This window comes from Macaca mulatta, chromosome 12 (genome assembly GCF_049350105.2).
Source record: "Macaca mulatta isolate MMU2019108-1 chromosome 12, T2T-MMU8v2.0, whole genome shotgun sequence".
NCBI classification, from domain to species: Eukaryota; Metazoa; Chordata; class Mammalia; order Primates; family Cercopithecidae; genus Macaca; species Macaca mulatta.
This window is the reverse complement of record NC_133417.1, coordinates 111,169,517-111,183,751: the sequence shown is the minus strand read 5'-3', so window position 1 is coordinate 111,183,751 and position 14,235 is coordinate 111,169,517.

The window sequence follows — 14,235 nt, the reverse complement described above, 5'->3', positions numbered from 1 at the left end:
GCAGCCTGCCGTGCACAGTCGGCCCTGCTTCTTAAATACGCATTTCCTCCTGTGTTCGTGCATTATCTGGCTAACCTGTTAATTAGTCCTCTGGTCCCGGTAAGTCTTTTTTACTTGAAGGCTAGAATCACTATTAGCACTCCTGTAATAGTGGTCCCTTGTTTTGCCCATTATGTTTTGCTGTGGAGGAAAAAACATAGGTTTTTACCATTTCTTTTTAAAGGAAAGAGCACAAAGAGCGGAGCTCTGGGTGTCAGCTATGGGCCACATCTTGGAAGACTTGATTAGGTCCAGTGGATGAGTGACTTTCTCTCATGAAGTGACTGTAAAAACTTCTTTCTTCTGCTAGTGCTTCCCTCTGGGGACTTGTTGGCAGAGGGAATAGAGTCTCTCAGCAATAATACATTTCCAAGTTATTATGCGAGTGGAGGAGAAATACTGGGATTTGAGAGAATGTTTTTATGACAGGCCAAAGTGCTAAAAAATAACTAAACTAGTGCAATCTCCAGATGCAATCAACATTTCAAAGTCTGCTGAAATTTGGTTGACTGCAAAATGACTTGCTTACTTAGGTTGTATCCCAAGATAAAAGTAATAAATGATGCAGTTACACACTCAGGGACAGAAGTAGAATATACAAAACCTTCTTCTAAGGGAGTTGTGGTTCCCTGTGATTTATGGAAAGTTTTGCCATGTTTATTTCTCATTGGCGTTTGGGTAGTGCTTTTTGTTTTTAGGGATGTAATTAATTGTCAAAATCAGTGAATCAGAGTATTGTTTGGAGGCCAGAGTATGGGGACATTGGGTGTTTCTTCAAGCAGAGGGAGGGAAACTGGCAGACTGGAAGGACCCTCAGTGAAGGCTCAGCTGACCAAACTCATTAGGGATCGCATGAAGCATTTGGTTTGGAAAACAGATATGCATGTCTATCCACAAGGCAGGAATGCAACAAACCCAAGTTTCAGATCCAACATGAATCTGAAGCCTAGAGGAGGGGTGTGGCATAGCCATCATGTCAAAGCTCTCAGGACTTTGCTACCTGGCTGTGGAGTTAGTCATTGAATCATTTGTCCTTTCCTGAGGTTAGGATATAAGGTTGGTTAGTTTCATTGAGCAGTTCATTAGCTCCTGTTGACTTAATTAGTGTCAACCAAATCATGGCTGTGCTCAACAAGAAGGAAAGTTTGAGGAGTATTTTCATTTTGAATTCTGACCTTTTCTGGGACCAGAGAATCAAACCCTTTTCGACCCTGTGTTCTTATTCATTTATTTATTCATTCACTCATTCATTCATTCATGCACACCTGTATTCATGCATTCAACAAATGTTTACTTTTCCACTGTGGCGTAGAATGGCTGAGTAGTCCAAACCCTTCAGAAAACAGACTTTCTGGTGACTGAGGTACAAGACCGCCGGACAGGAGCAGAAGACATTATGAGAGGCATGGGATGATGTGGCCCATCTCCATTATGTAGGTGCAGTGCTTCAGATGGGATTGATTTCTTCCTTTCCTCCCTTCCCTTCCCTTCCCTCTTTCCTTCCCTTGCCTCTTTCCTCCTTTCCTCCTTTCCTTCCTTGCTTTCCCTCTTTCCTCCTTTCTCCCCTTTCTCCCCTTCCTCCCCATCTCCCCTCCCCTCCCTTCCCCCCTTCTCTCTCTCTCTCTCTCTCTCTCTCTCTCTCTCTCTCTCTCTCTCTCTCGTCTCGTCTCTCTTACCCAGGCTGGAGTGCAGTGGTGTGATCCCAGCTCACTGCAACCTCTGCTTCCTGGGTTCCAGTGATCCTCCCACCTCAGCCTCCCAAGCAGCTGGGATTACAGGCACATGCCACCACGTCTGACTAATTTTTGTATTTTTTAGTAGAGATGGGGTTTCACCATGTTGGCTAGGCTGGTCTCGAACTCCTGAACTCAAGTGATCCTCCTGCCTTGGCCTCCTAAAGTGCTGGGATTATAGGCGTGAGCCACAGTGCCTGGCTCAGATAGGATTTCAATTTGCAGTGCCGTCAGTGACCTTATGCACTGAACCTTGTCCCAAGCACTTTCGGTGAACAAAAGTTATTTTGACCTAATGAATGGGAACACAACATTTTCCCGCATCACCTGGGGATGTGATTAAGTGGTCATCATCATTAATAGGACATGCAAGAAGCAGGGAATGGGCACTTTCCCTGCCTAGGAGGTTCAAATACATTTATTTCCTCCGGTTCAGTGTATTTTTTCATTGCACCTGTTACCTGATAATGTGCCAGTCTTTTTACTTATTGTTTTTTTTTTTTTGGTGGGGGGAGGGTAGAGGAAGTGGGCAGAGGACGTAGGTATGTATATAGTAATGTACTTCTCAGAGACTAGACTGAAATCTAACATTTGTAGAATTTGTACTAGGTGCCAGGGATTGTGTGACGTGATAAGCTGTCTTAAAATTGTGATATGTATGCCTCTGAGAGTACAGGAAAAAACTTTACAGGGACATGAGTAGATATAAGGAAATAGATTTTCTGAGCTTCAACTTCCATGTGTACCTTGTGTTAAACTGTCTATTGTCTGCCAGGTTCTCCTTGACTGTCCTTTCCTAATCATGCTTTTCCCACACTACAAAAGAAAACAATTCCTCTCATCAGTCTTGGATTCCACTCCAGCACTTTTCCTCAGAGAGAGAATACTCCGAGGACACCCTTAAAAGGGACAATTTAATAATGCATTATTGTTGGGGCCAGGATCCCATGAGACTGATGCAAAAAAGAGCCTCTTTAAGAAATATTGAAGGAGATGACATCTTATTTCATCCAAGTGACAAACTTACAGGCTCTGATCCATCCATCCATCTATCCATCCATCCACCCACCAATCCATCTGTTTTAGAATTAGAAATTCGAATAAAGGAAATTGTCATGGGTGCTTGTATTAACACATGTGCTTGAATTAACGAAGTGAAATTAGGCTTTTTCTGACGTAAGTAAGTTTGATTTGGTGGTTTGAAAAAATAAGGTTTGATTTTTTTCCATGGGAACAATGTTCATGGGGCGTATTTCCACTGGAAAAACACTCATGGGAGACGTTTTCCGTAAATTAGAGCTGAATATTCAGCTCAAAGATATGATAAAATATATATCATATATGCATATCAAAATATATACATATGATAAAAAGTATGCACCTAATCTGGAAAATATATCCCTTATTTAAACTAAGGAGAAGAATTTGGGGTATTCATTTAGTGATGTACAAGAGGAAAATCAAATAGGAGACCATGACTTGGAGGTGAATTATATTGGTCATCCTAATGTTCTTTCTCTTTATTTAATAAGTTTGCTGAGACTTGTAAGAAACTTCTTTAAACCTGTAAGAATTTTCCGAGCATTTCTTATCCATGAACAACATTTCCAAGCATAATAACAGTGACTTGAGGCTGACTTTACATTGCTTTGATCAACTGAAAATACTTACTAGGTAGCCCCTACGGACAATAGAGAAAGTATACGACATTTCTTGTCTCTTCTCCCAGTCTGTAGTTATCGTGCTTAGCAAGGCAACCCAGTAAGCTGCTTAAATGTGTCCTCCTTAGCCTGAGAGCTTATTCTTTTGGCCATGAAGTGTGAAGTTAGTCATGCAGGAGCCTCTGGCCAACTCAGTTGCCTGTAGTTAAGCCTATTTGTTTAGTAACATTTGGTCTTGGTTGAATGACAGTGGCTACTCTTATCGTACCCAGGGTCTTACTACTTTGACCCTCCATGGTTGCTCACTGGCATGATCTACACTTGGAAGATAGATTACTGGGGTGTATGGCCCTGAAGTGACTTTCTCAGAGTCAAGAAATCAGAGGCCAAATCGGCAAGACAAAATCTAAACCTGGAGAAGAATTCCCTGACCCTCTAGGTCCACCACATTCTAATGGGGAGGTGGTACTGGCATCGGGGTCACGAACACTGGGAATCTGGAGTCAAATTCCCAGTTCTACCACTGCCTACCTGTGTATTCCCCGGGCATATCTGATTTTTCCCGTGCTGGGTGGAACTAGATGTAGAGATTTGTGTGTGAAATAGACTCTGGGACTGCCAGAGTTTTGAAGATGTAGACAAAGAGTCTTCCTAGGTCTAGAATGGCCAGGGCTCATGAGCTGTGTCTTTGATGGTAGTCTAGCAACGTCACAAACCCATCTGCCATCTTGTTCCTCATTTATGTCAGAGGAACAGGAAAACCATTAGGAGACAGAGATGGGGGAAGAATGGGAAATTCCAGGTACAGAGAAAGAAAATGCATAGAGAATATTCTGAGACGGTTACAGTGAGTGTGTACCCTAGTTTCTCAGCCATTAGAGAATAGAAGACAGCCCATGAGGTACTTAGACCCAAAGTGAAACCTTCCTAGGAGCACGGATTCAGCTAATAATGAAAATGGGGAATGCCAAAAGGCCCAGAGGTTTTTTTCTCTTCTGTCTCTTTGTATACTTTGTGCACCTGTGCACCCCACAAAGGAGCTTAGCTGAGGAGGAAAGTGGGAGCTGATTGCCAAGCTGGGTTGACCTGCTGTGAGGCTGAGTGTGCCAGGAGAAAGGGGTACCTCTACCCACCGCCACAGAAGTGCCTCCTACGCTCCCAGCCTCGCTCCCTGGACTGTAGCCACAGCACACGTCCAAACTGTGGTAGAGCCTCCAGAATGATTATGCTAGATCATCAGGCATCGGTGGGGGAGGTGTGTGCCCTTTTTTTTTGGAGGGCAGATCTGCCTTTTCGGCATTCCCTTTATACCTCTAGATGATTCTGTCTCTTGCACTTAGAATGGTGTGTCCTCTGAATAAATGGGCAAAAACTTAGGGTGAGAAGAATTTCTAGCAGAGACTAATGTGTTTAGCCAGTAGCTTCCTGGAGACTCTGGGTCTTTTCTTCTTCCGCTTGCTTCTGCTGCTCTTCTGTGTCTCTCTTTTCTCTTCTTTCCTGCCAGTCTCTGCAGGAGTCCTGCCAGCAGGATAAGCACTGACATCTCCCACGCTTGGCGAAATGGATCCTTTTTTTCCACGATGAATAGATGTGACTAAGAAGGAATTACATAGCTTTATGTTCTCCAAGAGGTGGATGAAACGCTTTCTTTCCTCCAGTTTCAGCGAGTGAAGAAATTAGTGAATAGAATTCTGAATTTCAGATTATATTTTCAAACTGCTGTGGCCACCACCCTTTTTGTATGATACGTTTAGCTGATAAAGATTTGCTCCATGAATCAAAAGGTCAAAATTTGGCATCCCCGAGTTTTCATGTTTCAATAGAGTAGGCTGTCTAAATCTCCCAGTCTCTCTGCTTTCTCCCTAGTACATGCAAAGACTGAATTTTGTTACTGTATTAACTCCAGGTCCTTATGTACTATTATTCTAAATCACATGTTAGAGAAGAAGAGAATTTCCAATATGCTGCATGGCATAAAATATAGCTCTAGCCCAACCGAGACCTTCTTGAGATGCATAGATAAAGGATTTGGGAGAAATGCCATGTGCTGTTTCAGGCTTGTCAGACAAAACCATGTTCTGTGTAACGGTTGGATGACAGTGTCTCAGGAGAGGTTTTACGGCTGCTGAACCTCCCCCAAGGGTGACATTAGCAGAAGACCAGGGCCTGGCTTCTGATCAAAATGGCCATCCAGGCGGCAACTACTGAATATGCTCCTGAAAGAGACTTCCTGTCCGAACCAGAGAGTCCCAGGAGAACAGGCACTGAGAGCTTGGGGTGCCTTCTGGGGGCTGTGTTTACTCACACTCCCTGGACTGTGAGTAATAAACTTGGTTAACAACCTGGCTGGTAAGTTATTGCCAACTCAGCAGAAATAAAACAAAATAGGTTGAACTATCACCAGGAAAAGAAAGCTTTCTACTTCTATCAATGTTATTGAGCTGTTTGAAACAAAGAATGGATCTGAAAAGGATTCCCCACCCCCAACTTTGGCCACATGTCAGTGCAGAGAGAGCTCCTGTGGCTCATTTAAGTGATCGAGCCTGTAACGGGAGGCCTGAGAACTCATGTTCGTGGTTGGGACTGAATCCTTAGCATTCAACAAAGGTGTAAAAATCACGACGTTGCTTCCCATAATAGAGCACTCAAATGGCAGAAAGTGTGTGTGTTTATGTGTCTGAGAGTTTTAGAGGGAGGGAGACAATGCATGCATGACTTATATGAAGGCAGGGACACAGGCCAGCTTAATAGCTATTTAACCATTTTTAAACAAACCATAAAATCGTATTGACCAAAGGCCTATTGGGATTCCCCACGTCTGAACATCTCCTAGCAAAATTGCCTCCCAAATGAGAATTTATTAGCCAAGACCCACGCATTGATGTTGTCAGAGAGTTGGGCGGGCCCTGCATAAGTGTGCGATTTCAGGTTCACCCCCATTAGTGTGCTTATGCAATGCCCTCTGACAACAGCTGTCTGGGGTTTCTACCGCAGAACCTTGACGTGTTTCATGCTCTGTGCTCTGAGATTCCCTGGCCCCTAACAGACGGGTAGCTGGCTCGTCACCGGAGAATGATATACTATTCCTGTTGTTAGCACAGGCAGCCCCGAGATACGTGGGAAAGAATTTTCAGAGACACCAGGGTAAGAGAATGAGCCATGTCTACCTCTCATCTTGGCAGCAGGAGTGTGTCTGAAACAGTCTGTGCTGCACAAAATTGTAGTTTATGGAGAGCATTTTGTTGATTCAGCCATAAAAATGTGACCTACAATATGTTTGTTGAAGAGAATGTGCTGCTGCTTTTTTATATTGAAGAATACGCTTTTCATGTTTCCAGCCAGCTTCTCCTAAAGAGAGTCCTTTGTGGGATTCTGGTTGTTTTTAATGTTTCTTTATAGTTTGGGGACTGAGGAAGTGGTTCCTACAAAGTTAATTTGTAGGATCAGCCACTCATGGACACCTGTAACTTAGGAATAAGAACCAAGGTTGGGTGTTGTAGTTGACTGAACAATGCCGCCCCTGTCCCCAGGATAGCAGGTTCTAATCCCTGGAGTGTGTAAATGTTACCTTATTTGGAAAAAATATTTTTGCAATTGTGATTAAGCAAAGGATCTTGAGATGGTGACATTATCCTAGATTATCTAGGTGGGTCCTAAATGCAATCACAAGTGTCCTTATTTGAGAAAGGCAAACAGAAAAGGAGAAGGCAATGTGACAACAGAGGCAGAGACTGGAATGATGCGGCCACAAACCAAGGACTGCCAGCATCTACCAGAAGATGCCAGAGGCAAAGAATGAATTTTCTCCCAGAGCCTTTGGAGGGAGTATGGGCCTCCTGACACCTTGATCTCGGCCCAGTGATAGTGATCTCACACTTCTGCCCTCCAGAACTGTGACAGGATAAATTTCTATTGTTTTGAGCCACCAAGTTTGTGGTGATTTTTTTATAGTAGCCACAAGAAGATAATGTAGGTTTTCTCTTCATTCATTATATTGATGTGAGATATATCTGTATCTATATAGGTATATACGTGCATACACACATATGTATGTGACTATGACTTAGAAGAAGGCATGTGTTAAGCACTGTGGAGATGCTCTTAAGAGCTTGTAGTTCAGTACCTTGGTTAAATGGAAGGGTCAGATTGCCTTAGGTTCAAATCTGTGACTTATTTTCTCTGTGATCTTAGACACGTTAAATAACTTCTTTGGGACTTAGATAGGTCTTTGAAGATTAAGTACAGTAATCCATGTGAAATCAGAGTGTCTGCCTGGGAGAAGTACGCTAGCCATACAGAAGCGGCTCTCGAGGCAGCTCCAGCTCCAGCGAAGCAGAATTGGACAACTTCCACATCTAAGAAATGAACTGTTTTAAGGAGAGAAATGGGAAAGGAGTGACTTTTGGCTAGGAGATTTATAAAAACATTAAGGATGAGGTAGCATGCAGGCCTAGACTTTGAGAAGGGACAGGGTTTGGCAGGCAGAGATGGTGAGGTGGGGACAGGATGACACTCAGGTAAAGGAGACGGTCTGGAAAAGGGGCAGAGTGAAGAAAGCCCACAGTGTTTTCATGGTCTGGAAGGAGGGTTTGAGGGACACAGGAAAAAGCAGGTGAGACAGGTCAGGGCTCGGTAGAGAAGGGTCCTTGGACTTCTCAGAATATTTGCTGTTCTACACAGCCACAGCATCTCCTGCTAGAAACGTGAGCAAATTCTCGGCATGGGTTGCTCAGTGGAGTGAAAGGGAAAAGGAGTCCTCCATTTGCAAAGTGTCAGGAGGCCAGGAGTGGCCAGACACTCTCCACCAGGCTGGACGAAGCATTACTTTGGGCCTGGCAATTTGTGGCCAGGTTTTACAGTAATTGGAGTGACGCCTTTTTTATCTACTAAGGAATCATTTTGCCCTGCCTTAACCACAGCTCTGGAATCTGTACTATTTAGTGCATTCAAGTGTGCCCATTACATAGGCAAGTTACGCCAGGAGGCCTGGGACAAACGTGGAGGATAAGTGGGCTCTTTTACAAAGCAAACAGCAAACCTGGCATCTCTCATGCAGCCTGTTGCAAACTGGAATTCTCACGCAGTCTTCTGAGATTGAGGTGTCTATGCGTGCAGAAGTGAAGGAGACAGGACTTCACACATTGAAGCATTTTGAAAGGGTAACTAGGGCACGAGAGCAGGCTATTCTAAAATAGAAGAGAATTGAGAGCTGAGGCTGGAAAGGCAGCGGCCTACAAGTGGACATGGTTCCTGTGCTCAGAACTAAGTTGTTTTAACAAAGTGAAGTGTATATACCTGTGTAGAATTTTCATTGTACAGAGTAAGACTGAAAAGAAGCCCCCAACCTGAAAATACATTAATCCATTTTTACCTGGCTAACACTGAAATTAACTTGCTTTATAACGCAGGGGTGATAGTCCCTCGTGAGGTTGAGGTCTCAGAGATGTGGGGGAAGGCAGATGAAACCAAGCTCTGCACCTTTACTTGGGAGTCTGAGAAGGAAATATTTGTCTCAAGTCACTGTGGATTCAAAATTCTAAACACAGAAGGTGGGGTTTCCAGTGGGATGTTTTGAGTGGGAGGTATGTCACTCTTTTCCCTTGCTCAGCTAAAGGTAGGTGATTTTAAAAAAGACTTTATTTGTGGTGGAGGTGGGATATTTGGAAGAAGAGGGAAGAAGATACGTTTAGTGAAAGATTAGGCTGAATTGGTGGCAGTGGATCTTGGGGAAGCACGGTGGGAGAGAGAAGCACAGATGGAAGGAAACTTGGGAGATATTTTTGGCTCCTTCTCTCTGTCCTCTTAGCTGTTTATCTCCCTTTGTTATTTGCCCCTTTCCTGTTCTGAGTCTCTCCTTATTGGTGGGTTTCCTGCTGACAGCAGGCTTGCTAATTCTAGAACCAATCTAGACAATCTATGTTATTATACAGCCCAAGACCCAATCCTTTCCAATTTTTAAGATGTCTCCAAACTTTCAGGAGAGGTTTATAAAAACCTTAGCTTTAAATAAACTATTAATACATGTAACAACATGAATGGAGATCTAGTAATTATGCCGAGTGAAAGAAGTCTACCCCAAGGAGTACATACTGTATCATTCCATTTATACAAAACTCTCGAAGGTGCAAACTCACCTGGAGTAATAGGAAGCAGATGGGTGGTTGCCTGAGAAGTGAAGAGGCTGGGAGGTGGAGGGGCTGAGAAACGGAGGGGCTCACACAGAGCTGATAAACGTGTTCACTATCTTGATTGTGGTGATGGTTTCATGGGTGTATATACATATCCAAACTCATCAAATTGTACACTTCACATATGTGCAATATTCTATGTCAATTATACCTCTATAAAGCTATTAACGTTAGATTTAGAGCATCAGCTATTTGCACATGGGTCAAGGCAAGGAGAAGAGAATAGCCAAGTGGTCATAAGGCTATGTGATAAGATTGGTGATGGAGCAGCTGTGCAGAGACAGGACCTGTGCAGCTTTGTGGGGATGGAGGGTCAAGTTATACCCACCCCATGCCTGTGATTGAAGAGTGACCTCCCACCCACTTGCTGACCACATAACTGTCCCCCTTGTTCAGTTCCATACTTTGCAAGGAACAAGGGGGAGAAATTCATAAGTAAGAAAGCAGTATTCGTTCAACTGGAACCAGTGACCTTTCTGGCCTGTTTCCTTTTATTTGGCTAGTTCACACTCACACCCCACATACACCTGAGACAGAGAAGGGGCCAGAGGTGCTGGACCCCTAATGTGGCCCTTCACTTCTGCTGCCTCTGTTGCTCATACTTTGAGAAATGAGGAAAATGGAAGCTAATCTCTGAAGTTCTTAATCCCACTGTATGGACCCTAAGTAGAAAAATATGGGCATAGATATTTTCAATGATTCCTAAAATACTTACTGAGTATGTATATATACTATGTGCCAAGCAAGAGCCATGCTTATAATTGGTAATAAAATGGTGAATGAGATGGAAATTGTCTCTCATAGTAGAGAGATGAGAGCCAGGTGGGTACAATAAGGACTGTCTGTATTGATAGTGGGCTATGGAAGAACAGAGAAGACACCCCAGATTTGAGGTTAGGGGAAGCTTCTTAGGGTAAGATGGAGAAAACATTTGAATTCCTCTTTATGAAAACATGGAGGACAACATTTTACAAGGAGGAAACTGAGTGCCCCAAAACACAAGATTCTGGAATACAGACACGGAGAAGGGTGGAACGAAAAGGATTCTGAGGCAGCAACGAGGTCCTGGGAGGACAGTGCTCTAAGTCACAGCTGATCAGAGACACTGGATGGAGTGACATAAGGACAGCATCACCACAGCACGCCCTGCTGGCCTGTGGGAGCACTAGCTGGGTGTGGTGACAGGCAGTACAAACATCCCCATGGGGCGAGGCATGGTGGCTCATGCTATAATCCCAGTGCTTTGGGAGGCCGAGGCGGGAGAACTGCTAAGCCCAGGAGTTTGAGAAGCCTGGGCAACATAGGGAGACACATCTCTACAAATAATAATAATAATGATAACAACAATAAATTAGCCAGGTGTGAGGGTGCATGCCTATAGTCCCAGCTACTTGGGAGGTTGAGGTAGGAGGATGACTCGAGCCTGAGAGGTCAAGGCTCAAGCCGCTGCACTCCACCCTGGGCAACAGAGTGAGACCTTGTCTCCAAAAAATGAAAAACCCCATGCAATGGGTCTGAGGACCCAGTGACAAGGAAGTGACCACAAGGAGACACGAACCACTTTCCCTTTTCACCTGTGGAACCGTGAAAAAAAATCTAAGGCAGCTAGTACAGTGGCTCATGCCTATAACCCCTGCACTTTGGGAGGGCAAGGCAGGTGGATCACTTGAGGTTAGGAGTTCGAGACCAGCCTCGCCAACATGGTAAAACCCTGTCTACTAAAAATACAAAAATTAGCCAGGCGTGGTAGCAGGTGCCTGTAATCCCAGCTACTTGGAAGGCTGAGGCAAGATCTCTTGAACCCGGGAAACGGAGGTTGCAGTGAACTGAGATTGCTTCACTGCACTCCAGCCTGGGTGACAGAGTGAGATTCCGTCTCAGCCAAAAAAAAAAAAAAAAAAGTACATATATATATATATATGGAAAAACAAAGGATGTGGCAAGATCGCCAATCAACTGCTAACACAGACCTAGACTCAAAAGGAAGAAAAAATTGCAACTCAGCTGGATTTGTGATTCACAAAAAGTTGAGCCAGGAAAATGTACTCTCCAGAGTCCATGCCTGAAGTATAACTACAGTTCACAGAAATAATCACTCCGTGCACTCAGAAGGGCTTTTGTTGGGAGATGGTGGGCAAAAACGTCCCTCTCGCTTGTTCCGATGTGAAAACGGCTTTCTGTGATGTCCGGGGCACTCAGCCTCATCCAGGTAGGCTGCTTCTGCTGCCCGGAGGGGCAGGTGTTTTACAGTTTTCCGCAAGCTGCTGCTTCTCTTATCAGGATGGTCACTCTCTAGCTAATGAAAAACATCTCTCTGGTCCAAACATGACCTTGAGGTTTATCTAAATCGTTTGTTGCTCAGCAGAACAACATATATCAGAAGTGAAATATATGCCAAAAGATACTTCTCATGCACCATTTATCTTTTCTGTAATTGATTCTCATGCAGGACAAATGCCCTGTGGGGATTCACAGAGGACTTAACACACTCTGCCATTATGATGACATCATCTCACAGAAGGCGGCCCTTCTGGAAGCCTGATAGATGACAGGCTCTTTTTTCTCTTTTAAGTGCTGCTCACAGCACCGCATTTAACTATGGGATTACAAGGAGCAACTGCTCCTATCACGTGTCCCCCACTTTGTTTTCTGACTGCGCTGTCCAGCTAGCCCCACACTCCAATCAAAATGAAATTATTTCAAAATCCATACCCAATGGATTAGTCTTGCCAAAAGAAAGTCTGTAACAATACATATCCATCGACTTTCAGTTTGGGTCGGCGTTGAGATTTATTGTCTCTAGGCAAATATTGAGCTGGGTGAAGTTTCGGTCAGTTACCTCCTTCTCAGTCAATAAATCTAAGTGTTGACTTTGGGAGGAGTCAGTGGCCATCGCTCTGTGGCTTGTGAGCAGGCATTTGTGTAAACGGGTGCCTTTTAAAACTGTGAAGGTGATGCAGAGCCACAAAACCTAGTTCAAAACTTCCAGGACCCGTGGGTTTCAAAGAGAGCACTTAAATATGTACAATAAAACCTCCGAACCATGTTGCCAGAGGATGCTCCTGAATGTCACAAAGGTAGAACAGGCAGCAACCTTACTTTGAAGAATAGCCTAGGAAGAAAAGGTCTCTATCGATAAAAACCATTACATGCAGTTATATATCATGATAATATTAATTACATAATCATTGAAATGGCCCTTCCGGATGTCATCTTCTGACCTGAGGGCTGAGCCACACAAGGCAGTTTAGCAGTAATTGGTAGCTTCTCTAGATGTGTTAAATGGAAGGGTGGGCGGCTAAACCCTGTCGCCAAGACTGGGTCCTAAAGCAGGCAGGCAGGCCTTGAGAGATGCTGTCAAGACTATTATACTGGCTGGGCATTGTGGGTTCATTGCCAACTGCAAGAACATCACTCAGTTAAGCATATTTGTTTCTTGAAACGGAAGCACACTCTTTTAGCCCTGAAATTGCATTAAAGATTCTTTTCAAGTTATGAAGAGGAAAAGGGAAAAGAAACTTACTGCCAAAACATGCAGAGATTCTCAGCAGAACCAATATATATTCTTTGTTAGTCAGGATGGGCTAGGCTCTTCTGCAGTAACAAATCTCCAAATCTTAGAGGCTGCATACAACTGTCTATTTCTCATTAATGTCACAGTCTGGTATAATTTGAGTGGCTTTCCTTGGTGGGCTCCTTCTATCTTACATTCCTACCATCTTAAACATATGGACTTCAAGTTGGTTACTGAAGAGAAAGAACTGGAGGATCACATAGTTTTGTTTGTGTGTGTGTTTTTAAGAAAAGTGGCTGGGTGTGGTGGCTCATGCCTGTAATCCCAGCAATTTGGAAGGCCACGGTGGGTGGATTGCCTGAGCTCAGGAGTTTGAGACCAGCCTGGGCAATATGGTGAAACCCCGTCTCTACTAAAATACAAAAAATTAACTGGGTGTGGCAGTGGGCACCTGTAATCCCAGCTACTTGGGAGGCTGAGGCAGGAGAATCACTTGAACCTGGGAGGTGGAGGTTTCAGTGAGTTGAGATCACACCACTGTACCACTGTACTCCAGCCTAGGTGACAGAGCAACACTCTGTCTCAAAAAAAAAAAAAAAAAGAAAAGAAAAAAAACAGACTGCCACCTTATTTGGATGTGTCTGGAGTCTTGGAAGCTTGGCTACCCAACATTTTCCTACAAATGGACCTTGAGAGCTTGTTTGGAGGTTCTAGCAGGGGAATGCAACTACTTATATACCCTTGACCAAACATTGGCCCTCTTCTACTGGGGAAGGTTATCTTCTTCAACCAAGCATGCAGCCTCAGGAGGAATGACACGGACCGGTGAGGCAGGAGGGCACACCCACCTAGCCAGCCAGATCAGCCGAGTCAACCCTCGTGATCAGTGGGGTGACAGATGTTGCAGCCAGACTACCCTCACATCATCGCATGGGTTGTTTTTAAGGGTCAGGCCTGAAAATGACTTTAGTAACTTCTGTCCATATTCTACTGGGCAGAAGTAGCACCCTGTTTCTAATTTAGCTGTGAATGAGATGGCTTAAATGGCAGGGGAGCCTAGGACATGTCATCTTCCTGTGTGCCCGAGACAAGATGGTGGA